The sequence below is a fragment of the Ursus americanus genome, chromosome 18 (assembly GCF_024610735.1).
Source record: "Ursus americanus isolate L20-20 chromosome 18, mUrsAme1.1.p, whole genome shotgun sequence".
NCBI classification, from domain to species: domain Eukaryota; kingdom Metazoa; phylum Chordata; class Mammalia; order Carnivora; family Ursidae; genus Ursus; species Ursus americanus.
Genome location: NC_142144.1, coordinates 32,296,602 through 32,324,129, shown reverse-complemented (window position 1 = coordinate 32,324,129; position 27,528 = coordinate 32,296,602). Strand labels below are relative to the sequence as shown.

General features: G+C 45.1%; 1 long non-coding RNA gene across 1 annotated transcript; it reads right to left on the bottom strand.

Annotated features, from left to right (window-relative positions):
- Window positions 1-1,886: 1,886 nt before the first annotated feature.
- On the bottom strand, window positions 1,887-25,630 carry LOC148108579 (uncharacterized). Its single transcript, XR_015727391.1, has 3 exons — window positions 25,255-25,630; window positions 14,171-14,525; window positions 1,887-5,126 (listed from the first exon to the last, which is right to left on the bottom strand). It is a non-coding gene; the product is annotated as an uncharacterized LOC148108579 (long non-coding RNA).
- Between the last annotated feature and the right edge of the window lie 1,898 nt (window positions 25,631-27,528).

Sequence of the window (27,528 nt, the reverse complement as noted above, 5' to 3'; positions counted from 1 at the left end):
TTCGATTTCAACGTTCCTCCGCCAAAAGATAAAGGGATTGAGGCAAAACCATCATCCTGAAACCGTGATCAATAAAATGTGTGTGCAAAGAGATTTAGAAAACATCTTAGAGACTCACCAGAATTTTCTTTCCAGAAGCAGTAAGGAGTGGGAAGGCCCAAGTGATTCCACTTAGTACAGGGCCTGGGGAAAACGACTGTAAGCACTGGAAGCCCAGATCTTCTGTTAATCATGGACCAGCAAGGGCAGATCTTCCCTACTCTGCATTCCCCAGATCCTGAATGTGGTCCAGGGGACCTTGCTTCTTCCTGCCTCTTCCAGGAAGCCTGTCCTGACCCTGTCCCCTGGCTGTCTATGAGCCTCATATGTGCTGGTGTTGTGGCACTTACTCGCCACTCAAGAGGTAATTTCTACCTCCCATCCTTCCTGGATTATCAGGTCCTTGAGAGCTGGGACTGTCTGATTCATCCCAGGACCTACCATAGTGTCAGGTACAGAATAGCTGCTCAGTACATATTTGTGGAATTAAATAAATAGAATGAATAATGGGGCACATGGGGGGGCTCAGTCAGTTAAGTGTCCAACCCTTGATCTCAGCTGAGGTCTTGATCTCAGGGTCATGAGTTCAAGCCACATGTTGGGCTCCATGCTGGGCTTGGAGCCTACTTTAAAAAAAAAAAAAAGAAAGAATGAAAAATGCTCAATAAGCCCCTTGTCTCACCAGCACTGAAACTCAAGGTCCGAAGCTGAACCCTACAACCACCTCAGCTCTGCTTACACAGGTGATGGAAGACTCTCCTCAAACAGCCCCATCCCATTGTTGTACGGCTTTGCCCATTATTCACTGTAATAATAATAATAGCAATTACAATAGGAAACACTTATATGGTACTTACTGTATACTCGATGTTCCTTTCAGTGTTTTAAATTTATCAATTCTCTCATTTTCATAACTATTCAAAGAGTAGACTCATTAATCTCAATTTATAGATAAGACAACGAAGGCCCAGAGATGTTAAGTAATTTGTTCAAGGTCATAAGCTAATAAGTGACACAGCTGGGCTCAACCAGGCACAGACCAGCCCCAGCATGAATATTCTCCACCACTAAACTTGTCTCTAGATTAGAACAAGTCTTCCTCTTACTTCCTCCACTAGTGCTTTTCTGGGTGAGTTAGTGCAGAGCTGAAACCAGGTCCTTGGCGATGCCCCACGCGGCAGCTAACCAAGCGGCTTGAAACTGACAGGACTGTCTCTGCCTGAAGCTTGCTCTCAGAGTTGTTCATCCGTCTTGCGAAGGGCCAGGGGAGGATGAATGTGGTCCAGGGTTCGTCTATTATGTGGATGAACTCCAATCCACATAATGGGGTTATAGGCTTGTGGTTTCCTGTTTTCTTATTATCCCCAGTTGGGGTTTTCCTTTCAATTACCTTTATAACAAGTGTGGTTGCAGCTTCAAACCACAAACCACTTATATTTTATTGGCAAGGACTTCTTCTGATAGTTATAATTCTGTTAAATAGATGAACTCTTTATCACTTGTTTTTACAGTTTTTATGTTTGGAAACTGACTGTTTCCAGCCCCCATCCCTTTTCTGGTCCCACTGCTACTGGCCTAGCTTCACTCCTATCATCTCCTGCCTGAACAGCCTCTAACTGGTCGGCCAGCTTCCAGGCTGACCCCTTCTAATCCATCTTCCACTTGGCCTACAGCTCTGTCTTCCCAAAGTACAGCCTAGACCATGCCACTCCTCTGCTCAACAACTGTTTGTGCCTAGTTAAGCTCAACTCTGCCACTTATTAGCTTATGACTCTGAACAAGTTACTCAACATCTCTGGGCCTCAGTTGTCTCAACTACAACCTGGGATCAATGAGTATACTCGTTGAGTAGTTATGATTTTTTACAAAATCAAGATCCATTCTTGGAAGAATGGAGCTATGGGACAAATATAAAATCAAGTGCAGTAAGTGTGAACCTCCTCATTTCAGTTCAAACATTCTGTCAGGGTGTTTGAAGAAGTGGTCTCCTTCTGCATATGTGGGAGGTGGCCTTCGCTGACCTCCGGGAATACGTCCAACATTTAGTGTCTGTGATTTTCAGTTCAGGTAGAACTCTCTTGAGAAGCATTCACGCAAAACAGTCTGAAGGTCTTGGTGCCCCACAAACTCTGTGAGCCAACATGTGACATGACTGATAAAAAGAGAGAATGTGAGTAGAAGTGACAAGAAGAAAAGTAGCACAGCTGAACTGTGGGAGATGTTTGTCCTGCTGTTTTCAGCGCTCAGACCACATCTGGAGCGTGTGCCCACTTCTGAGCAACCCCCCCCCCCATGGGATCAGGGAGCCATCCACGTGGCCAGGATGGGGAGGGCTAAGAAACCCTCTCATAAGAAGAAAAGTGCTGGGAGGGAGGCCAATTCAGAAGATTTGTGATCAAGGCGTCACATCTCGAAGGGCTTCGCTGGGCAGAGGGCATACATGTGGTCTGCTAGGCCTTTATGCTCTCACTTAACTGGTGAGTCACAGTGGTCGCACTGGGCAGGATTTCTTCTTACCTCAGGCCCCCAGACCCAGGACTACACTCACGTCCTGCTCCAGTGGCCCTGCCTCTCTGAGGAGTTGAAGACAGAAGTCGCCGCAGAGGGAGAGTCTGACCCGAAGTCCACACATAAGAAGATACCAAAGACTTCCTAGTGTATCTAGTTCGAGCTGTCATGGGGTCCAGGCTGGTAATGAAAACAAATGAAGCAAGTTGAGCCCCTGCCTTTTAAGCGTATAAAAATGTCCTCACTTCCACAGATAAATATGCTGTGCCCTACGTTTCCTAAAACAAATGACTTGGTCTCTTATTTTTGCTTTCCTGGTGAAAACTTGATAAGAAAAATGTTGGGTTTTTGTTTTGTTTTATTTTTACAATAAGAAAAATGGCAGCACACATGCAATGAGAAGTGGCATCGCTGATCAGCCTCACTGCTGTGGTGACAGTCGGGAGCTGAGGGCAGTGCTGCCACAGGCCTGATGAGGCTAAGCCTACCACCTTGTTTAAGAAGAGCGAAAATTCTGGGGTTTCATGTGAAATCTTCCCATTTCTAAATGTTGATGCTGATGTTCAGAAAATACCATGCAAGCTTAATATCCCTCTACAACATCTCGGCTTCGGTGTGCTTAACTCTGCCTGTTTCCCCGCGACGGGCACTCACACCCACGGAGGCGGCCGTCTCCCTGTGAACTGCTCTGACTGCCAGAAATACACTCTTCCAATTAAATGGCAATCTATCATTTTATAGCACAATGGCCCAGACACTTCTGGCCTTCACAGCCTCTAGTCTCTAGGCCACTCCATTCACGCATTCGTGCATTCACTCATTTACACACACACACACACACACACACACACAAAACCATGGACTCAGTTGCGCAGCATCTGTTGAATCCAGTGGATGGTGATGTGAGTTCCCCACGAGTAGAAAATGTATTTTATCTCTGAGTCCCTTGGCGTCCCCTTCCCACACAGGGCCTGCGTGGGAACACTGCAGCCTCCCTATTCCTCCTGGATGAAGGCTGCCCAGGAATTAAGTCCCCTCCTGGACCTTGCGTGCAGCAGGCAGGCGCAGGGGTTTACTGGACCTGTGGCCCTGGGCAAGTCACTGCTGTCCCAGCCTAGGCCTCCCCATGTGCTAAACAGGGGCGTTAGCTCCCACTTCATGGCCTATTTTGAAGTATTTATAAATCGTTTGTTGGGGCGCCTGGGTGGCTGAGTCAGTTAAGCGGCTGCCTTCGGCTCAGGTCATGACATCAGGGTCCTGGGATGGAGCCCCTGGCAGGCTCCCTGCTCAGCAGGAAGTTTGCGTCCACCTCTCCCTCTGCCCCTCCCTCTGCTCACGCTCTCTTTCTCAATCTTACTTTTTTTCTCTCTCTCAAATAAATAAAATCTTTTGAAAAAATCCTTTGTTAAGGGAAAGTGCTACACAGTGTCAGGATGCTGGTAAGTGGTATTGACATCGAGTGGAAGGAAGTTGGAGTTCCACAGGAATAGGTTTGAATGCAGGCTCAGCCACTTTGGGCAGCTTGTTTAATCTCTGTGGGGCTCAGTTTCCTCATCTATAAAATGGGTAAAACTGCCTAGTCTACAGTCCTGCTCTTTAGATTTGAAATTAGAAATAATGGTGCCTGTGGAGGGCGCCTGGGAAGAGGTCGCTGCGTTGCAGCCATAACCAGTAGGGGGCACCAAACTATTCATAAATGAAATCCGTCTCTTGCCCGGGCCGCGAGCGCCAGAAAGCCTTTCTACAAAGCGGGGTGCGGGGTGGAGGGATTTGCGCGCGCGGTCTCCTTTTTTAATGGAAAATTACAATTTACATTTTACACTGTACTATTTGAGGGGCCACTTATTAACAAAAGCAGCTTAGAGTAGTGGAAAGAGCTCCCCACAGAGAAAAACTCTGGATACTTGTCCTTGCCTCAGTCCTTCTGCTGTGTGACCTGTGTCTGGACCCACTTTTGCAGCGGAATTAGGTCGGGCCACGTGATCTCTGAGGGCCCTTCTAGCTGTCTATGACTAAGATTGTGGGGCAAACAGCCCAGGAAACATGCTGGTGAGGGGGTGGGCATGGGCACACTGGACGAAACGACCCTCGGATGCCCTCGCGGGGGCTGGGTTTGAAGATTTCCACGCCGTCAAGGGCTAATCCTGGCCTCACAAAGGAGCGCGGTCAGAGCTGTCGGGTGGTGGCGATGTTTTTCTGCGGGCGCGCACACGGCGCTTATCATCTTTTGTGCAGGCCGCTGCCGAAGCCACGGAGACCACCCAGCCTGACAAAGAAAAGAATTCTTGTCTGCAGTTGACAGCCCTCAGGTTGACGGTTTTCCATTTGCCCTGGAGGCTGTCACTTGCGGAACAATGGCAAGGAGCAGGGTGGCTCTCACCTGAGTCTGGCGCTGCCGCGGGGGGATGGGCTGCAGACCAGGACTGGGGCGGGGGAGGGGCGGGCGGCTGTCTCCCCTCCCAGCATAGGAAGGCCTGCGGCAGACAAGCTTGGAGAGGCTGTGGAGGGCTATTTTCCCCGTGGATGGTTTCCCACGCCACAGATCAGGAAGGAGCAAGCACTGAAGACGTTACTCTTCGCTAAAATATAAAATAAAATAATAAAATAAATAAATTATAACGGATTACTGATACACACAAAACAGAAATCAATCTCAAAAGCAGTAAATAGGGCAAAAGAAGCCAGACAGAAGAGTACCTACAGTATAATCCCATTTCTAGAAATTTCTAGAGCAGACACAACTGTCTCTGGTGCTAGAAATCTGATCCATGGGATCAGTGATACCTAAGTGATACCACTTAGGAGAGGTAAAGGTTGATTACCAAGAAACATGAAGGGACTTTCTGGGTGTGGAAACGTTCTAGTCTTAAGTGGTAAGGACATGGGTGCACATGCCTCTGTAAAATTCATTGAACCGTACTCTTATAATCAGCGCACTGTACTGTACAAAAATAACACTTCAATAACATTGATTAAAACAGAATTGCAAGGGATAACTATTACTTTTCTCGTTCTCAAAAGAAATATGTGTTCACACTAGAAGACTGAGAAAATACAGATGTTTTTGCAAAAAGAAAAATCATCCATAATCCCATTACCCAGAGGTAACCACATTTATCATTTTGATAGTGATAGTGCCAGACATTTATTTTCACAAAAATGAGATGATACAGTTTGTAATCTGCTTTCTTGTTTTTGTGCTTTCTTTTGCATTGAATTGGCAATGCAGGCACATAGTTAAAACCTTTTGTACAAAAGGTACGAAAGAACATGGTGTAAAAAATAAATCTCTCTCCCAGCCTCCCTCTCTAGAAGCAATTACTCCCATCATTTACTTGTATATTCTCGTAAAAATGTTATGTATTTACAAGCGTGTATGTGTGATGATCCTTAAGAAAAAGAAAGGTTGCATTTATACAGTTTGCACCTATATCAGCCTGTATTTTCAATATAGTATGATAATATGAACATCTTCCCATGTCCTTAAAATTCTTCTGTCATTTTGAAGCAGACATTTGATTGAAGTATAAGAAAAAACCAGAAATGTGCAAAAATTATGTAAGGCTCAAGGTGTTTTCACAAATGGAATCCACTTTTCTATGTAGCACCAATATAAAATAATAGTTCATTACCCAGCACCCCCAAAACCTTTCGGATCTTCTCCTAGGTACTGTCTCCTTTCCCCCAAAAGAAACCACTATCCTCCCTTCTAATTTCTAAAGAGTTTTTGCCTGGTTTTTGAACTTCATATGATGGAATTATATGGTATTTATTCTTATGTCTATATTCTTTCACTCAACGGTAGAGGAATGAGATTCATTCACATTGTTGCATTTGGCAACAGTTCATTCACACTTACTACCATAGAGTATTCCTTTGTATAAATGTATCACAATTTATTTATCCATTCTATTGTTGATAGACATATGGGTTGTTTCCAGGTTTTGGCTATTACAGCTGCTATAAATTCTTTAGATGTCTTTTGCTGAACATATGTATATATTTCTGTTGCATATGTGCTTAGGAGTGCAAATGCTAGGTCATAGGGTATGCAAATGTCCAGCATTAGTAGAAAATACCAAATAGTCTCCAAAATGGTTGCCCCAACTTACACTCCTGGCTGCAGTGTTTGAGAGTTCCAACTGCTGTACATTCTCACCTGCAGGATCGATGATAATGGCTACATAGCATTTCCTTATATGGATACGCCATACTTGATTTTACCTGTTTCCTGTAATTCAGGGATTCTTTACCCTTTTTGTGGCATACACACACTGGTGCTCTGATAAAGCTTGAGGACCTCTTCTCAGAATATGACATAAAATGTGTGCTTCATTATTAATACACTAGCGGATAACCTCTAGCAGCAGGTCTAGTAACCACAGGAACTTCAAATTCTCAAAATAAGCATAAACATAAAAATGCTTATTGGCCTTTGGTGCTTCCTCTCCTATGAAATGGGTATCTTGGCCTTTACCAATTTTTTAAATGGCTTATTTATTTTCAAATTTTTATGTAAGAATTCCTTGTGTATTACAGATATTAACCATCTAGTGAAATGTTACAATTGTCATTAGCTTTGCTATTTTGTTTTTTATAGTAGCCGTTTATACTTTTTAAATAATAGGTTTACTGAGAAAAAATTCATATGCCATAAAATTCACCCTTTTAATGTATACAATTTAATGGTTTTTAGTACATTCACAGTTATGAAACCATCATCATCCTCTAATTCCAGAATATTTTCAGCACCCAGAAAGAAACCTTGAACTCGTTGGTAGTCATTGCCCGGAGTTATCCCCAGACCCTGTACCTCCTGGTACCTCTAATCCATTTCTGTTTCTATTCTGGAAAGAATAACAGGAGTTGCCTATTCTGGACATTTCATATAAATACAAGAACATACACAAAATACACACACAACATGTGATCCTTTGTGACTGGCTTCTTTCGCTTGGCATAATGTTCTCAGGAATAATCTATGTTGTAGCCTGTGTCAGTACTTTATTGCTTTTCCTGGCTGAGAAATATCCCATTGTATGGGTACACCAGATTTTGTTTATGCACTTATCACTTGATTGACATGTGGGTTGTTCCTACTTTGGGGCCATTATGAATAATGCTGCTATGAACATTCATGTACAAGTTTTTGTGTACATGTCTGTTTTCATTTCTCTTGGGTCTATACCTAGGAGTGGAATTTCTGGGTCATGCAGTAACTATATTTAACATTTGAGGAACTGCCAGACTGTTTTCCAAAGTGGCTGCATATTTTTAAAATCCCACCAGCAACGGATGAGGTGTTTATGGCTTTCTCGTGCATAAAAATTTTAAATTATCCGGAGTCAAATAAAGCAGTGTTTTTCTTTATGGTATATGTCTTTGAGTCATTTCTAGAAAGGCTTTAACCACTCCAAGATGATAGAAATAGTCTATATAAAATATGTGTATTTTTTTCCTATTAATACCTCTTTGTTCTTGTTCTTGTTGTTGTTTTGTATTGAAAAATCTAAACAACCACTTGGAATCTACATGACGCAATGCCAGGTCTTCCTACTCTTTCTGCCACTTTGGTAGACTTCATTCAGTTCCATCCACCTTATAATTAATGGCAAGTTTTCCCAGATTCTGGCCTCAGCTGTCAGTCTTCAGAGGTGTGTTGTGTTGTTACTGGAATCTTTTTGTTTCTTCAGAAGCTTTTATGGCTGTTTCAGATACTTCCAGCCTTTATGTTTTTACACATTATTTTTAAAGAAAGTGTTCATTTGAGTGCATTTTTCAGTGGTGCGAACATTTTATCAGAATTGGAACAGAGGCTGTAGATGGTGGTCTAAAGACACTTTACCTCATGTGTCTTGTCTTCTCCCACCTGCACTGTCTAAATTTAGAGCGCACAGAAGCCCTGTATTTGGTAACTGATGAGGTAAGTGGGAAAGGGGGCTGCGGAGCCTGGGCGGAGTCTAGGAGTCCTTGGGGAGCATTCACTAGGTCTTCCAGCCTTTCCTATTTTTCTCACTCTCCCCACCACCTCAGAAACAGAAAGTGGACTGTTTCTGTTTATAATGGTGTAACCAAGCCTCACATTTCCAACTTTTTGTAGCATTTTTATTCTATTTTATCCTTATCACAATCCTGGAAGGTTAGATAGGACCCAGGGCTCATTGGCTCCATTTGACAGATGAACAAACAGAGCCCCCAAGAGGGTAAATGCCGAAACCATTAGACTAGGACGGGGTAGAGCTGCATCTTACCATCCAGGACTCCAGACTCCAAGCCTCGAAAACCCCTGTTCAGCAAGGAAAGAGGGTCAAAGGTCTAGGGTGTGTACACATACAGCCCTCAAAAGGAATGTGGGGTTTTGTGGTTTGGGTTTTTCTTCCCCTTTCTAAGCACGCTTCGCATGCCAGCCAAGGGCGTGCAGCTGTATGTCGGGGGTGGAAGGGGGTGAGTTGCAGGGTTGCATATCATTTCTAAGCCACTTTATAAAGGAGGTCAAAGCACGGAACCTGGGATGAAGCTCACAAGTCCCTTCTGGTCTTCTGCTGTCTCATCAGAACCGAGCTTCCGCAAGTGAATGACTCCAAATGAGACTGTGTGATGGTGGAAACTGGGCTTCTGTGTCGAATGCTGTGGCTCCTTAAGTGGTTTCATGTGATCCGCGCCTATGCTTCGAATTCATAAAACACCCCTCTTGTGGCAAGAGAGGTTGACAAACTCCTTCGTGGGCTCAAGAATAACCGAGAAGATGAGGTCCTTGCATGCCTACGACACTGCGCATCCCAATGTGCAGAGTCCTTTCTCGGGGATAAAAAAACATTCCTGGGCAAAGGCCACTTACTGCCCACCGCTCGTGAGAGTCACAGTGAAAATTAGTCTACTTGAGGTTCCAGGAAGTCACGCAAGGATGAGGCCTACAGAACACTTTAACCTAGGTTCATGCAGCATCTCCAGCCCCTGGACCCTTTACTCAGGAAACCTCCAAAACCTCTTGCCAACAACGGTTCCGCGGAGCTTAACTTTGCATAGTGCTGCTATAGAACACACATTTTTATTACATGCATGTACTTGTAACAATCACAATATTTTAAAACATTAATACATTCCTCCACTAAGTCCAATTTACAACCTTGAACGAGGCTGACAATGTTTTGGAGCCTACATAGATGTAGGTTCATTCTATTACAACAAAGTTACCAAAAAAAAAAGGCTGTCATGAAAAAAAAAAAGAAAGAAAAAGAAAAAGAGGCTGCCCAAATTTGTGTGTGCTGGGTTTTGTATTCAGGGTTTTTGGTTTTTTGGTTTTTTGGGTTTTTTTTTAGAGAGAGAGCACACACACAGAAGGGGGAGGGGCTGAGGGAGAGGGAGAGTCTCAAGCAGGCTCCATGTCCAGGTCAGAGCCCATGCAAGGCTTGATCTCATGACCCGGAGATCATGACCTGAGCGGAAATCAAGAGTCATCAGCTTAACAGACTGAGCCGCGCAGGCGCCCCACTGTGCTCTTAATTGCATCAAATATTCCTTGTTATTGAGTATACTAGTTTCGGGAACGGAATAGTTTTTGATCACACAATCATTTTTTGTGTGTAAAAAATTTATAGTAATATACTTTCATCTGTATTGCACTTACTGAGTGACTCAGACTTGGTATCTCTATTAATATTCATAAAACATCTTCCAAAATTTTCGGTATTGTAACATGCCATCATTAATTTTTATTGAAGTTATATATCTAATTTTCATGAAAATATAAAAACGAACTTTCCTTTGGGGGCATTAAAATATTTCTGAATAGAATCCTTTTTTGTAATAAGAGCAATTGATGAACCCTTTTAAGTTTTTAAAAAATATATACAAAAGCTGAAAAAAGCCCATTATCTATTCTCTCAAATACAACCACTATTAACATTTTCATCAAGCCTTTTCTTCTATGTAGTTTTTGTATCATTGAGATCCCACTTTGTTGTCTCTTTATTGATTTAACATTATAGCAAGAATATTAGCATTTGTTTTTATACTTGAAGAAAGTATAAACAAAGAGAACGATTGAAGATGAGACTCTCTGCCTTCCAAGACCTGCTGGTGGTTTCAAGTACTTGGGATCCAGAAGCAGTGATTAAGCTGCTCCTCACAGAATGCAGACGGATGCGGGGCTGTCTTAGATGATGACCCTGAGCTCAGAGAAGTAGCATCTTGGCCCCTGCAGTGTCCCTCCCCTCTCCACTAAGTCCACTTGGGTCTCCCTGCAAGCTCCTCCCACTCCAGGTGCTGAGACCACGCCTTCCCTAGGTCCAACGTAAGTCAAAGGGCCAAGGTCAGGAGGGACTGGTGGATTCTCCCTTCAGGTAATGGAGAAAATTGAGATAAATGGCCTGCCTTCAATGATCAAGCTTTGCTTTTCCTTTTCTCCCAACCCGGTGATAAATAACAATTGCACATGACCTTAGAGTGTGAACTCCTGGTAAACTGCAGAATCTAAGGTAGTTGAGACTGGGGCCTTAAGTGATGTTGCCAAGCCCCCTTCTGGCTGGCAAGCGATAGCTCCAGAGCCCCATCTTTCTGGAGTCCGCATCTCTGGCCTTCCACCTTTCTGTGAAGACCCGCACCCCTGCTTCCAAGCAGGCATAAGATGCCGCGGAAAATGTGAGACAAGAGTGCAGCTGTCCTTGGCTACGTGGAATTAGAAGATATTTCAATCTGACAGAATTAATGGGCTTATTGCAAAATCCTCCTAATTCCTCAGTCAGCTCGTCTGAGCCCGGGTTCGGGGTCCCCCATTGCTGGGTTTTCATCAGAGGCTGACAGATGCTGCGCATTGAGAAAGAAAAACGTGCAGGGCGGGAGATGGCTTTCTTTGGTTTTCATAAAGGCCACAGGTGTTCTGGTCTGCCTTTCTGCTTCAACCTTTTCACGTGCTGCCAGACGACAAAGACACGATGATGAAGACTGCTTTACCTTCTGGGGTTTCACACAACTAGAAGGATTTGCTGCACGAGGCAGTTTTCACTTGTCTCCTGTGTTTTCCCTGAGAAAGTCGGGCTCTCAATGGACGGCACTGGAGGAGATAATGCTAAGTGAAATAAGTCAAGCAGAGAAAGACAACTATCATATGATTTCTCTCATCTATGGAACATAAGAACTAGGATGATCAGTAGGGGAAGAAAGGGATAAAGAAAGGGGGGGTAATCAGAAGGGGGAATGAAACATGAGAGACTATGGACTATGAGAAACAAATTGAGGGCCTCAGAGGGGAGGGGGGTGGGGGAATGGGACAGACTGGTGATGGGTAGTAAGCAGGGCACGTATTGCATGGTGCACTGGGTGTTATACGCAACTAATGAATCATCGAACTTTATATCGGAAACCAGGGATGTACTGTATGGTGACTAACATAATATAATAAAAAATCATTAAAAAAAAAAAAACAGCTCCAAAACATTGAATCTGGAGGGCAGTTCAGGCTTCACGCTGAGTAAGGGCAGGTTAGAAAAACAACAGAGTGAAGTTAAAAGAACTTTCTAATGAGGCCATGTGAGAGACTGGGTTGGGATGTGCTGGTGACAGCCAGAGAATGGTGAGAAAGGGACCAAGCTTTCACATTCGTCTCTCTGAAACAGGTAGACTTTGCCATGAAAGGCACACCCTTTGCCATTTGACAGCATTACAAAGAAATATATTTTCCCAAGCCAGAGGCTAATAGGGCCCCGAACGGAAACTTTCAATCCTTTGTTCTAATCACTCAAGTTGTCTTGAAAGAGTAGGCTGAAAACTTATCATTTCCCACCTGAGACTGGGTCGCAGTTTCCTCATCTGTATAACCAAGGATTTTGAACACACAACCATGGAGGGACCTTCTAGTACGGTTTCTGTTGTTTTTATATAAACTCAACAGACAGCACTGAACACTCTCCCTCTGGCAGGTGTCGTTCCCGGCTCCCACAGTGCCTAAGACACACACTTCCTGCCTGCAAGGAGCCACGGTTCACGAGGGGCCCTGAGACCATACAAAGCCAAGCCCGGCGTGTCTCTGGTGCGGGAGATGCAGTGGGCCAAGGCGGTAACGGAAGGAGAGGTTCTGCTCAGATGAAGACAACGGTGTCGTGGAGGAGGTGGCATTTGATTAGGCCTTGAAGGATGAGAGGGGTTTCGACACACGGATGTGAGGAGAAAAGGAATTCTAGGCAGGGGAGGAGCAGGAGCAAAAAGCAGGAAAGAGCAAGGCGAGTCCACAGCATCCTGACATAGACACGCCCCGGGCATAGGGCCCGAGCAGAGGCATCGTTAGGAGGCCTTAAACACGAGGCCAAGGGGTATGTAGTTTATTTGGTGGGGGCCGGGGAGCCATTGAGGTCCTAAAGGGAGAGATGTAATGTCATTACATGTATCAGAATTGTATTTTGGTAACATTAATCTGGCAAAATGGCATATTGGTTTTCCTAAACGTCCCCCAGGTGACAAATGGAGGAGCTGAGATTAGAACCCACCCAGGCTGACTTCCAAGCTTGTGCACCTAACTCTCCAAGAAGGCCACAGAAACACTCGATGAACTTCAGAGCTACAGCTACCATGTTTAGACTCCAATGTCTTATCCAGAGGATACATGGGGCAGGGCGACAACATCAGACGGGAAGGAGTAGAGATTCACCTGCTAATTCCTAGCAGCAATGGCTTGAATGGTGGCCGCCAAAAGATATGTCCACATCCTAATCCCTGCTACTTATGAGCATTACCTTATACAGCAAAAGACTGAATATGACTTCACATGGCAAAAGATGTAAGTTAAGGATCTTGAGAAGAAGAACTTACCCTGGGTTACCAGGTAGCCCTACACAGAGTCACACATAACCTTATAAGACACACATGCAGAAAAGAAGAGAAGAAAGAGCCATTGTGACCACAGAGATTGGAGTGATGTGCCACAAGTAATGGAATGTCCAAAGACACTGGAAGCTGGAAGAGGCAAGGAATGGATTCTCCCCAAGAGCCTTGGACAAGAGTGCGGCCCTGAACCACCTTGATTTCAGACTTCTGACCTTCAGAGCTGTGAGGAAAGACATTTCTGTTGTTTGAAGCCCAAGACTGTGGAAATCTGTTACAGCAGCCACAGGAAACCAACATACTAGGTAACCTTTTGTTAAATTTAAATTCATTTTGTGGGATGCCTGGGTGGCTCAGTCGGTTAAGCATCTGCCTTCGGCTCAGGTCATGATCCCAGGATCCCTGCTGAGCAGGAAGACTGTTTTTCCCTCTGCCTGCTGCTCCCCCTGTTTGTGCGTTTGCTCTCTCTGACAAATAAATAAATAAAATCTTAAAATAAATATATAAATTCATTTTGAATTGATAGTACATGCATATGTTTCAAAATTTTAAAAGGGTAAAAGATTTATGGTGAGAAGGAAATCTCCCTTCTGTCCACGCCCACAAGCCACCAGTCTTCCTCCACAGAGGCGTCCACTATTACTGGCTTTACATCGCCATTTTGCATGTGTGCGTGCGTGTCTACAGAATCTTGCAATTGTCCCCAAGTAATTTGGAAGGTAGCATGTGTTATGAGGTTATGAAAACAGACCTTATCCTTGCAGACAGACAGACCTGGTTCAAATTCCTTCCCAGTTCCAACACATACCTGGAGACTTTCCAGGCCAGCTCCCCGGCCTTGGAGGGCCTTGGTTTTCTCCTCTGTGAAATGGGGATGAAGATGTGTCCCACCTCAGGAACTGCCATGAGGATTCAATGAGTTGACGTGGGTGAAGCTCCCAGCAGAGACTGGTATGTGGCTGCCTAGGGAGTTCCCATCCTGTGGACTACTGTCACTGCTGCTCACGTGGCCTGTTGAAGGTGCTTCTCAGCTCAGCCTTCCTCTGCTTGGAATCAGCCGGCACATCTTTGCCGACATGCTTAAGAGAGACGGCTGCATTCTTGTCATTCAGGGTTATTTCTGACCGCCTGCCGTGGTATCTTCCTTTAGCACTGATGGAAAACTAAGGTTAAAAAAAAATTGATAAGCCAATTTTTTAAACCCCTAACGAGAAAGTAGTGAGCATTAAGGGGGACACATGTGTCTGGGCTACAAAGACAGGATTCTGGGCCTCTGCCCATACTGTTCCCTCACCCGCGATGCCTTTTGTCCCAAAAATTCCAATGGCAACTATGCAAAAGGGTCTTCAATGTAATAGAAAGAACACAGGAGTTAGGGAATCCAAAGCCACTTATGTCCACTGCAACTTTGGCCAGGACTCTTCCACTTGGTGAGCCTCAGTTTTTTTAATCTGTAAAATGGGGATAATGCTCTTTTTCATACCCATCTCAGAGACGTCATGTGGGTTATAAAAAAAGAATCAGATGCCAACTTAGGCATTGCTTACTCCATTCCTAATTCTACAGATGAGGAACTTGAGATCCATAAAAGGCAAGTCACCTGTCCAAAATTACCCAACAAGTCAGGAGCTGAGCTAGGGCTGGAACTCGGCCTTCAGGAGAGACCTCTTTCCTCTCGAGCAGGCTGAGGAGACATATGTGATAAACCATAATATGCTATGTGAATGTCACTTGAGGCCACTCGTCTTAATGATGTCTAGACCTCAGTCTACCTGTTTCTTTTTCTAAAGATCTGCCCCAAATGGACGCAAGCCCCAGTCCTCTGCTTTTTGGCCTTTGGAGAAAGGGTATGGGGTATCTGAATTAGCCTTGCAACTGTGGGCCTCTGCTCCTAGTCCCCTCCTGACTACTGGCTTGTGACAGCAGTGACTTCACCCACCCCTCTGTGCCCCTTGATGAGGAATGCAGAGAATGAGGCTCGTGCATAAGGCCACTTGACCTTCTGCAGGGTGACATGGCCATGGGGATAGGGTGTGGGGAGCCTTTTAGTGACAAATGATTCTTACCTAGATTGGGTAAACATTCCCTAAGCCCACATGTAACTCTCAAATATTTGCCTCCCTGACTTGGACTTCATTCTCTCCAAATTGTATGGGACTAGAAAACAGCTTGGAAGCTTCTAATAAATGTTGCCACGATCCAAGATGAGGTGTCTACTTTCTTTTTACCTACCATTACAGATAAAACAACAGGCAACAAGTTTGCCACTGTGATGGGAAGAGTGGCATCTGAGTGAGCAGGGATGGCAGAAAGGAGATTTGGCAGCCTTGCTCTAGGACGACTGAACACAACCAACACTCTGGTTCCCTCCTCTCGCATCTGGAGACACTGCAGCGAACAAACACACTCACAGCAGAACTGAAAGGCATCCATCAGTTTTTGCTTAGAACAAATCAGAGGGTCCGATGGTGACTACAGAGAGTCCTCCTTGGAGCTGCACACTCACCCTGAAGTGTGGTTTATATTTTCATACGTCCTCACATCACTAACTAGCAGCCTTTCATTTCACCTTGAAGAGCTCCTTTCAGAATGATGATTCTTATTCAAGCCAAGCTTTACCACGATAGCTGCAAAATGATCTTCCAGCCCTAAAACTCCCTTCTCACTGACCTGCTAGCATTTTACTGGGACCAAGAGCCCTTTCCTCTTCCCTAGGTATTCATCCACTTATTACTGATTATTTATTATCACTACCGATTCAGAGATTCCTATTTTTTAGTGGCTTATTTTCTTGATTATTTTGATGCTCAAATTATCCCAGACTTGGCTAATGGAGCCTCTGCAAGCTGATTTCTGTCTTTTTGACATGCCCCCATCACTTCTTTGAGCACTGCCTGACTCTCCAGCACAAGAGGAACCAAGCTCATCTTGTAAAAGCAAAGCACTGGGATTAGAAAAAAAGAGAAAGTGGCACTTACAGATCAATAAAGATGATTGTGCATTGGCAATCATAGGTGTTGATTAGGAATAATTATCCTAAGTGTTCAACTCCCAAAGAAATAACTATGCACAGAAAACAGGAAGGACTAAGGGCGCCTGGATGGCTCAGTCATTAAGCGTCTGCCTTTGGCTCAGGTCATGATCCCAGCGTTCTGGGATCCAGCCCAGCATCGGGCTCTCTGCTCAGCAGGAAGCCTGCTTCTTCCTCTCCCACTCCCCCTGCTTGTGTTCCCTCTCTTGCTGCCTCTCTCTCTGTCAAATAAATAAATAAAATCTTTAAAAAAAGAGAGCGAGAGAGAAGAAAAGAAAACAGGAAGGACTAGAAGAAAATGCTAGAAAAATAGAAGAAACTCTGTGAAAATGATGAGAATTGTTTTCAATTTTACGTGATGAGAATGGATAATTTTTATAATAAAAAATTATGTAAAAGGATTTTTCTTTCTAAGAATAATGGAGTGGGCCAACTCTGAGAACATTATAAAAGGATGAATAAAGATGTTAACAAACACTAACAGAAATACGTGGAAAGCACTTCATTGTCATCAATCACGCTATCCAAACAAAGCTCTGTGCCACACACAGAAGGGAACCAGGTCTCAGAAAACTTGGTCTCCTGGGCCCGGTTCTGCCACGTGTGCCTGGGTAACTTTAGGCAAATCACGTTGTCAATTTGGGCCTCAATTTCCTCATTTGAAAAAAGGAGATCATTAAGTTCTTCCTATATCAGCCATGCAACGAGACTCAAACGAAACCATGGATATGAAAAATCCTTTAAAACACTACAAATGTAAATTGGGGGGCGCCTGGGTAGCGCAGTCCTTTGGCTTAGGGCATGATCCCCGGCATTCCGGGATCGAGTCCCACATCGGGCTCCTGCTTCTTCCTCTCCCACTCCCCTGCTGTGTTCCCTCCCTCGCTGGCTGTCTCTCTGTCACATAAATAAAAATAAAATCTTTAAAAAAAAAACACTACAAATGTAAATTGTTTTCTTTAAGAGCTTTTTTTTTTTTAAAAGATTTTATTTATTTATTTGACAGAGATAGAGACAGCCAGCGAGAGAGGGAACACAAGCAGGGGGAGTGGGAGAGGAAGAAGCAGGCTCCCAGCGGAGGAGCCTGATGTGGGGCTCGATCCCACAACGCCGGGATCACGCCCTGAGCCGAAGGCAGACGCCTAACCGCTGTGCCACCCAGGCGCCCCTCTTCAAGAGCTTTTAAAAAATGTTTGCTTTGTGCTTTATTGGCAGCTTAAACTTTTAGCAGTTCCCTTTAAATGGGTGTCAGAGAAGAGCTCTAGGAGTCTCTGTGAGGCTCCTTGGGTCTGTCTTAGGGCCAAGACAGCAGCAGCTCCAAGGCTGCATCTTAAACTGGGTTCCCCAGAAGCCACCTGGGGTCGAGGATTCATGTGCACGTGATTTATTAGGGAGTGCTACCAGTCAAACAAGTAAGGAAGCGGGGAAATGGGATCAGAAAGGAAAGGAGGCCCAGCAAGGTACCTTATCAGACAAGTCACTCCGTGATAACTTTGGCTTAGCCCACAAGTGAACTCCACTAAAAGTTACACCCCCAGAGTCATCCTGGGGAGGGGCGAGGGGGCTGGAGCATTTATACCTTTGTACCCATCAGTTACTAAAAAAGGGAATGCGGGTGCGCAATCTCCCAGGCACTTCCAGCTCTCTGGTGTGCAGGCAAAGCAGACTCCAGCAGCCCTGAGGTCTGCCCTCTGACAAAGAAATGCAAATGTGGCCAAAGACGGGCTCCAAAATGGTAAGGGGATCCAAGTGGGCATAGGTAGAGCACTGACATCAGCCCAAAGAAGGCTGGACTTTCAAAACAAAGAAAATAAAGTGAGAAACAGAGTTACACACAGGACGGGCCTTTGGGAGGCAGCACAGTTAGGTAAATGGAGACTGGGCCCAGAGAGGCTGAGTGACTTGCCCTGAGTCACACAGATGGCAGCCAAAATTCCAGCCATGGTCGGCCTGGGTGAAGTCCATCTGGTCTGCCAAAACCTGCTCACCCTCTTCTTTTTTTTTTTTTAAGATTTTATTTATTTATTTGACAGAGACAGCCAGTGAGAGAGGGAACACAAGCAGGGGGAGTGGGAGAGGAAGAAGCAGGCTCCCAGCAGAGGAGCCCGATGTGGGACTCGATCCCGGAATGCCGGGATCACGCCCTGAGCCGAAGGCAGATGCTTTAACGACTGCGCTACCCAGGCGCCCCTGCTCACCCTCTTCTATACCGTGTTGCTCACTACACTGGGACTAATGCCTTCTCTATGGAGGGTCACCCACTGGGAATCCTTCATGTGCCATAGAATCTTACAGACCACCCTGCCTTCAAAAAGCTCAGAGCCCCGTGCGTGTCTTCAGGATGGCATTAGTGGACCCTTCCCCATAGTCACCCCTTTCTTCTTGAATTTGTCCAACACAAGGCACCAGGATGGTTGAAACATGACTTTATGAACCCCAAAGAGAGATGCCTATGTCTCAGATACAGGGTGGCCCATCTCCTGGCCACAAAGACGTTATTAGTGATTCGGAGAGAGTCATTAGATAAACAGGTACCATCCCAAACAAAAGACCTTATGAGCTCACCCGTTTGTTTCTCCTTTATTGTACTTAAAGGCAATTACCCTACATCCTGCATTCTGAACATGAGCAAACATGTGAGGAGCCAGACACACAGAAGCTCCAGTCACGCAGACCTTGCATCCAGCTCGACAGCAACGGTCCAGAGCCCCAGTTCCACGGCCAGCCCTGCCACACGCTAGCTGAGCAATATTGGGTAAGATGTACAGTCTCATCAGGTCTGAGCATCCTTGTTCATAAAGTGGTAAAGCCATTCCTACCCCATAATGGCACCGTGAAGATCTACAATATACCTAGAAGGCTTCATAAAGTGTCAAGCTCAGTGCACACATTAAACATTTCATCCACATTTGTTCTACCAGCTCGATTTTGATAAAATGAAATGCAGTCTCTCCCTTTTCTCAGTATCAATGATCCAACATCCTCAGACACCCAGACACCAGCCAAGAGGTAGGGTATAAACTTATAAGGCCTCTGGGTAGATGTACCAAATGACAGGAACCCATGTACCTTCTTCCCAGTGAAGCAACCAGGCTCCAATGCCCAGTGTATTTTCTTCTAGGCAATCCTAACAAGCTTCGTTATTGTGTCTGGCTTCTCAGAGTAGAAGCAAACAAAGACTCAAGAAGCTGGCCCACTGACCCTAGCAGAAAAGCAGTATTTAACAGCCTGACAGGAGAAATGTCCAAAAGAGTATAAATGACAGCTGTATTCACTCAAAATCACAATCTGGGGTCAAAAGCCTACACATTCCAGAAAGCCCTGGTGTTGGTAATGACTCAAGACACTAAGAATCAAGTTGCATTGTGTCCTGTGCTCTCTGTTTAATAGTGCAGAGACAGCTAGTAGTAGAAAAGTTGACAAAAAACGTCCAATAGCACTAGGAATTAAAACATAAGCACATTAAACAATAATAAAATCTATGGTGTTTAAGTGAGTATGTATTTTCTGAACTGAAAACACTCGATACTGGTGAGGGTAAGGCAAAACTGGTTCCAGAAAACCAAAAACTATATAAATGTCACATAATAAAGGAAAGATACAGTGAATTCTAATCAAATAAAATGACATTTAGCATCCACTAAAAGTGGAAAATTGGAAATCTATACAGGAACAGGGAAAATTGCTTATGATGTCAGTGAGAAACCACAAGACACTGAGTTGCACGTATAGACCACACCCAAGTACCCACAACAATATTTCCCTAAGAAAAAGAGACTGCAAGGAATATCACCGTGCTTTGATTCTTGCCTTCCCCTCCTTCCTTAGCACTTTACAAGGCAGGGAAACTGAGGCCAAGTGGCTGCCTCTGCTGTTGAGAACCTGTCCCTGCAGTATCCATGTGGCCTGCAGGAGGAGAAGGGGCAAAAAGGAAAAGCTGAGGACTGGGCACGGGGAGGGTCATGTCCCAGAGGGCATGTGGGGCTGGGGATGGAGAGGGCTGGCTCAACACCTAGCTTTGGCACATGCTTTCTAAGCCACCAAGCCTGCTCAGTGACGGGCCCCAAGGAACAGACGCAGGTCCGACCTGGTGTCCACCCTCACAGGGCACATGGGAGGGAGAGATGGCCTTTGTCTGAAGGAATCAGGGAAGGCATCAAAGAGGAAGTGGTCTTTGGACCTTGAAGCTGGGGGGGGGGTGCTTAGGCACAGCCATTAATAAAAATAAATTCTATAAACTTGCAATTTGGGAGATAATATTTGAAGCAAAGGTAATATGCAAAATTCATCACATCCTAATTATTTTACTTTATCTTACTATTATCTATGCCTTTGAGGCTGTTTATGCCTACTGTACCTGTGTGATGAAACACTATAGAATCATACGCATCTCTTCTCAACTCCACGTTCAATAGCACCATGTCACCAGCTTGAAACTCCAGCACTGGGAGTATTTACATCACAGAAATGGGCAAATGCTACAAATCAGAACTCGGTTTAATGTTTTGTTCAGGGTCAAGCATTTAGACCCCAGACTTCTGCCATGCTTACAGGTTGTTTGGGGGGTTTTCTTGGTATTATGAATAGCATCAAAATATGAGGGAATTCTTCCAGTACTTGAAAACTATGATCTGCTTGGCAGACAAGTTATCTTTTTACTGATGAATGAGTGAAGTTCCACTCTATGTCTTCATTATTTTATTTTGTCTTACTCATAATTAAATGAAAACACCAGTCAACATTCATGAAAGAACTTCACTCCACAACATGAGCAACTTCTTTGCTGCATCCTATAGTAACCAAGCATTCGTTCATAGTTTGGTTTTGCAGTGCTACTGTTGGCGACAGAATTAGAAAAACTGACAGTGGATTGTACAGGGAATAGCTGCACTGAAGCTAAAGGCATGTGGACTTTACAATAGAGTACTGCGTATTATCTGTAAATGGTATGCTACACGTCCTTTACATCAGCGAACATATAGTAAACATATACAGATATATATCATACATCCTTTTTCAGGAGAGCCTTTGTTAAACATTTACTAACATAGGTAAGGACCCAGGCAGGAAGAGGCAGGCAGGAGTGGGTAGAGAGGGTACGGCAGAAACTGTAAATGGACTCTAGAGCAGAGTGAGCCTGTAGGAGCTGAGGTGGGTTCTATCTCCCGGGGACCGGTGCCCTGGATTCCTCTGGCCCTGGTACCTGGCCAGACAGCTTTCTGGAAGAAAAAGGAGGCCCTGGGTGGGGCAGCTTCCGACCTCCCACGGAGTGAGCCTGGCTGGAGGTTGTGCTGAGCCCGACCACCCCACGATGAAATGCCTTGGGGCCACCAGAGAGAAGAGAGAGGATCCTGTACATCAGAGTAAGCCAGAGGTGAGACAGCCACAACTGAGAGGACCCTGGTATCTCCTCTCACAGTGCCAGCCCTCTCAAGGTCAAAGAGGAGACAAGTTCAAGAAGGGGACCTTGGGGCAGGGACAGGAGGTCTGAGCGGCTATCTCCAGGGGTTCCCTGCACACCCAATCCTGGACCTGCACTTCTGCCTTTCAGGGACACACACTGCAGGCCGCTGACTGCACTGTTTTTCTGCCCGATTCTTCTATTGCTTGGAATCAAGAGAGACAGGAAAGTCCAAGAAGTGCCCTGCCCCCCACTGTGCACGCCCGCACTTACTTTACTCTTCCCAGGGTTTCCTCATGGCCTCATTTTCCTAGATAGTTTTATATTCCTGTGTCTGTAGTCAGATTCCTCCTGCAACTCCTACCCTTCTTTTTGTTCTTGCTGTTGTTTGTATCTTACGATTTCCCTTCATTGGTCTTGAGGTTAGTTTATATTATCAGTTTTTCAAAGAACTGGCTTTCTGTTTTGTTGATCATCTGTACTGGTATACTGTTTGCTTCGGTTGTTTCTTTTTCACTCACTTCTGATTTCATCCTTCTACTTCCTCTGGGTTTATTTCATTCCTTTTCCACCTTCTTGGATTGAAAGTTCGGTGATCTCACTCCTTATTTTTAGAATTTTTCTCTTTTAATAGTGAGGCTAGCTCAAGCTACACATTCCCCTCTGAGCACTGCTTTGGCAACATCTCAGAGGTCTGATATTTACCAGTGTGCTTTTGTTTCCAGGTGTACGGGTTTGCAGGGTGGAGCTGTCTTTCCTTAACTGAATTCTAACTGCTTTGCGTTCTGGCCAGTGAATATGGTTTGCTTGAGGACAGCGTTTTGGAGTTCACAGAGACTTCCACTGCTTACCATTTTTTTCTTAACATTTTTTTTAAATTGAAGTATGATACACACTCAGTAAAGTGATTACAAATTATGCGTATAGCTTGATGAGTTTTTACAAATACATATACCTAGGGGCACCCTCACGGCGCAGTTAGGCATCTGACTCTTTGTTTTGGCTCAGGTCCTGATATCGAGGTCGTGATATGGAGCTGCCCCATGTAGGGCTCCCTGCTCAGCGGGGAGTCTGTTTCTCCCTCTCCCTCTGCCCCACCCGCCGCCTGCGCTCTCTCTCTCTAAAATAAATAAATAAATCTTAAAAAAAAATACATATACCTATGGCTCTGCCTATGGATCAACATATAGAATATCACCAGACCACAGAAGACTTCTTGTTGCCCCTCCAATCACCCTCAGAAGTATCATCATGATTCATTTTTCCATTCATACGTTTTTGACGTTCTTATAAATGAAATCACACTATATGTATTCTTTTGTGTCTAGCTTCCTTCTCTCTACATGATGTCTGTAAGATTCATCCATGTTTTTCAGTGTAGCAATGGTTTATTTCATTTTCACTGAGGCACAGTTGTCCATTGTGTAAAGACATTGCAATTTATTTATCCATTCTACTGTTTTAAGACACTTAGGTTGTTATCAATGTATAGCTATCATAAACAATGCTGCTACGAACATTCTTTTTTTTTTTTTTTTTAAGATTTTATTTATTTATTCGACAGAGATAGAGACAGCCAGCGAGAGAGGGAACACAAGCAGGGGGAGTGGGAGAGGAAGAAGCAGGCTCATGGCGGAGGAGCCTGACGTGGGGCTCGATCCCAGAACGCCAGGATCACGCCCTGAGCCGAAGGCAGATGCCTAACCGCTGTGCCACCCAGGTGCCCCTGCTACGAACATTCTTATAAATATCTTTTAATACAGACATGCATTTCTTATAGGTATATATATGAAAGTACTAATTAACTTTCAATTTTTGGATTCTAAGTGTATTTTTTCCTATATCATTTAAAATCTTATTTGGGTCAAGGTAGGATATAAAAACATTTTATCGTGTGTGACTATGTCAAATGACTCAGGGGGTGTAACTCACAGTAGTATTCTCTCCCATATTAGCTCTCCTGGTCCCTAGTGTTCAAACTCAGAAGAATCCTAGAACCCAGATCTCTGAGGCAGTGGCTCCTAAACTTCTGTTTCGGAATCATCTGTAGCACTTGTTAAAAATGCACAATGCTGTCTCTGTCCCAAACCTATTGTCTTGGTTTCTCCGGGAGCAGGATCCAGGAATCTGCATTTTAGCAAGTACCCCCAGGTAATTCTACTGCTCATCAAGGTATCAAACCTTCCTAGGTTCCATGTTTCCATGACTGTGGACCAGTGAGGTGAATTATCACCATCCTCAGGCAGCCTGAGATCCTCTGTGTCCTGTACTGAGAACCCCAGTTATAACTGGGTTCTCTCCCAGACCACCTCCTCCTTGTCTTCACTCCTAAACGCCCAAGTAAAGAATGTGGATGGTTTATCAGAATTACCAATAAGTTTGGGTGGAACTGGCCCCTTTCTTCACTGCACCCATGGGAAAACTGAGGTCAGGGAGATGAAGGAGAGTCCATAAGGAGAGAGGGTCCTATCCTCCCTGTATCCACAATAAGGAAAAAGTCCTGCAAAGGGAAATCCCTTAGTCCCAAGTTTCCTGAGAGTATTAGTGTTCCAGAAGAGGCCTGTGTTATCAGAGTGAGCATGGCCTTGGGAATCAAGCTCAAGGTCAAATCCTAGCTCCTCTCCTTGAAGCAAATGGAGGTTTCCGAACCTCAGGTCCCAATCTTGAAAATGAGTTTTGAGCTGATGCGAGGGTGAGAGCTAACATATATATGAAGCATCTGGCACATGGTATGTGCTGAATAAATGGGTATAATTATTATTAAGAGAGTCTCAGTCACCCGGGAAGTCCTGTCACTTTGTCCGGAATAGTACACACGTTGGGTGGCAGAAGCAGTGGGAGAAAGGGATCCTGAATCTCCCAATGCCTTACCTACTGTCTTTAGGTTCTTCCTTCCTCTTGTGACCTGCATGTCCTCCAAGTTCACCTAGGAGCCCTTCCATTGGACACACGTTTCCTGAGCAACAATTGTAGACTGCGTCCTGAGGGGCACTGGGGTTTCGGTTCCTGGCCCGAGGAATACCCAACCTGACAGACAGGCAGGAGTATATACGGATAGCTACAGTACAGAAGGCAAAGTGAAAGTCTGGGTGGAGTTGGGGTGGGCCCCCAGGGGCTGAGAAAGGCATGGGCAGGGAGAACACACCAGATGAGTGCAAGCCTAGCCATTTATAAATGGGCAAGTGGAGGGTCAGGAACTTGGGCAAACACTCCCAGTAGCCCTAAAACCTGGCTCCCCCGACTCTCCATCTATTTTGGAATTTATCTTTTAGGGAAAGCTCGATTGATATAGGGTCAATCAAGAGCCCAGCAGATAGGTAAGCTTAGTATGAACTTGTAGGCATGAAGGACATCCCCCAGCAGAGTACATGTGAGTTTGTGAGAATAAGTGGCATTTATAAAGTATTTTGGTCTCAAATCACATCTACATGGATGGCCAGATGCAGGAGCAAGAACTCACCTTGGACAGCACTTTGGTCTTTCCATGGCCAAGCCTTGGGCTTGCTGCATGGGTCCCAGGAGTCAGGCGGCCTGCGTTCTAGCCAATCTATGTCTGACTTGCTTTGCAATCTGGGCAATTCCTTCTTCCTTTCTGGGCCGTAGTATCCCAGCCTGTGAAATGCAAGCATTAGGCTAATTGCTTCCCAGGGCTCCTTCAGACCCAGGGTTCTCAGGTCCTGCTGTCTTTTTTTGGATACTTGTAACAGCTCTGGAAGGTAGACATCATCATGCCCATTTTACAGACAGTCAAAACTTAGAGGAGGGAAGAGTCAGAGGTCACCAAAGAGTCAAAGGCTGAGCCAGCCCAGAACCCAGAGCCCCACACCTTTCCCAAATATACCTCCTAGAAAGCCATGTGTACGCACATATGCATGTATATGCATGCATGTGGGGCAGGGCACATGTGGAAACATGTGCCCCAGAGCTGCCCTGCAGTTGTTCCTGGATGCTGCGTGTGCAGACTCGTTGGCTGGGCCAGGCCTTTCCAGGCAGTTCCACCCTGTGGGAGGCAGGAGAAGAGGGGCAGTGGGGGAGGAGGGCGGGAGCTACACCTACATTTTTGTGCTGCCCTCTGATTTCAGCGGCTGCAAGGAAGGCTCCTGGCTGTTGTGTACTTAGCTAAGTCTGAGTGACTCCATACACGGGCAGTGGGCCGGAACCCTCCCCTCCAAGCATCGAAACTGACAAGCTCCTCTCCAGGCTGGGATCCAGGCCTGCAGGGGCACTCTCGGCCCTTCCCGCACATGCACACCGAAACACACACACACACACACACACACACACAAACACATGCGCACACGTACACACTTAGCAAGTGTTTCCCCCACTCTGGCCCCCCGTTCCTCATCAGTAAAATGGGAGACAACTCTCTGCCTGACCAGAAGATCCTTTGAGTTCAGAGACATTGAAGCTGGTTGTACAAACTGTAAAGAACTGGGAAGCCCCTGCTGGGATCATGCTCAGCCAATCTGCCCACACAAATGGCAAAGAATAGGGTTTTTCTTTTTTTTCCTTTTTTAAAAAATAATAAAATAAGTCATGTGGGCTGCCTTTTAAATGAGATTAGATAAGTTTACTCTAGTTTTATCTTAATACGAAATTGGTGATTTCAACCTCAGAATCATGCTGTCTGGTATGCCCCTCCTTCTCCTCCTCCTCAAACCTGGAATGGATGGCGGAGAGCACCCTGATTGATGATTCAAAAGAAAGACAATATTGATTTTGGGCTTCTAACCTCCAGAACTCTGTGATAATAAATTCGTTGTTTTAAGGGGGAAAAAAGGTGGGGGGGGGGAGATGCTATAGCAAGGGAGTTAATAGAATGGACTCTGGAACCAGACTGCCTGGGCTCAAATCCCAGTTCCGCCACTTGCCGGTGTGTCATGTTGCCTTGGAAGTGTGATTTCATTGCTTTGTGCCTCAGGCTCCCCATCTGCCAGGTGGGGTGACTACAGTACCTACTCCGTTGGGTGATTATGAGTGTCTGCACGTACAAAACTGCTCCGTGAGAGAGGTTGTTACTATTTTTTTCTTGGAAGCAGAGTAGGTGGTGATGATCACATTCAAGGTCGCTCAGTGATTCATTGCCAGTGCCAAGCCTGGCCCTGAGCTCTCCGGTGCCCCCTCCAGTCGACACTGGCTTTGGGGGAACCTTCTGTCATTGAAGGGTAGGACAGCTACTCTACCACATTTCCCTGCCCACAGCCTTGTCTACAGCTCCCATGGGAGGTTTTAATGAGGAAACTCAAGCTCTCGCTGGGTAAAAGCAGAAAGGGGAGGCTCTCTGCACCACTCTCTACCAGTGCTAGCTCCAACATCACTGTCATCTGTGACTGGAAGCAGGGGTCTGGTGGTGAGGGCTTGAAACCCTGAGAGCTGTAGGGAACCAGAAATCTATCAGAAAAGGAATAAACTGAACAAAGAATTGGGCTCCAAATTCTGTTCTGCCTGACAAGCTGGGTGACCTAGTAAGTCACTTCACCTCTCTGAGACTTTGGAGATAACAATACTGGTTGAAGTTCCTATGGCTAGGATTTGACAAGATCAGAAATGTCTCACATTCCAAAGGATGTCAATAAAAAAGCATTTGCTCAGTTCGATGAAGGTATGAAAAGAGGTCAAATGTGGAGACTAATTCTAACCTGCTAAGCTGCTAAGAGCCATCATAAACCACATGATTGAAAAATTCCTATGGGAGTAATTGAATTTGCAATGCAAATGCAGCCCAAGAAGC